Below are 468 nucleotides of genomic sequence, written 5' to 3' on the forward strand. Positions count from 1 at the left end.
AAGCTTTTTATTTTGATGTAGTCCCATTTGTTTATTTTCTTCTTAGTTTTTATTGCCCTACGAGCTGTATCAGTAAAGATATTGCTACGACATATATCTGATATTTTGCTGCCAGTGAATTCTTATAAGATTTTTATGGTTTCCCATCGTACGTTTAAGTCCTTTGTCCATTTTGAGTTTATTTTTGTGTATGGTGTTCAGTTGGTGGTCTAGTTTCATTTTTTTTGCATGTAAATGTCCAATTTCCCCAACACCATTTATTGAAGAGACTGTCTTGACTCCATTGTATGCTCTTGCCTCCTTTGTCAAATATTAATTGAGCATAATTCCTTGGGTCTACTTCTGGGTTCTCTGTTCTGTTCCATTGGTCTATATGTCTGTTCTTGTGCCAGTACCAGGCTGTTTTGAGAACAGTGGCTTTGTAATATAGTTTGATATCTGGTATTGTGATCCCTCCTACTTTGTTCT

General features: G+C 35.7%; 1 protein-coding gene across 2 annotated transcripts in view; it reads right to left on the reverse strand.

Moving 5' to 3' along the window:
• The window catches only part of LIN7A (lin-7 homolog A (C. elegans)), a 139,465-nt gene that overhangs the window by 47,084 nt on the left and 91,913 nt on the right, over positions 1-468 (reverse strand). The window lies entirely within an intron of this gene.

Source organism: Myotis brandtii, unplaced genomic scaffold, assembly GCF_000412655.1.
Source record: "Myotis brandtii unplaced genomic scaffold, ASM41265v1 scaffold82, whole genome shotgun sequence".
Lineage (NCBI taxonomy): Eukaryota > Metazoa > Chordata > Mammalia > Chiroptera > Vespertilionidae > Myotis > Myotis brandtii.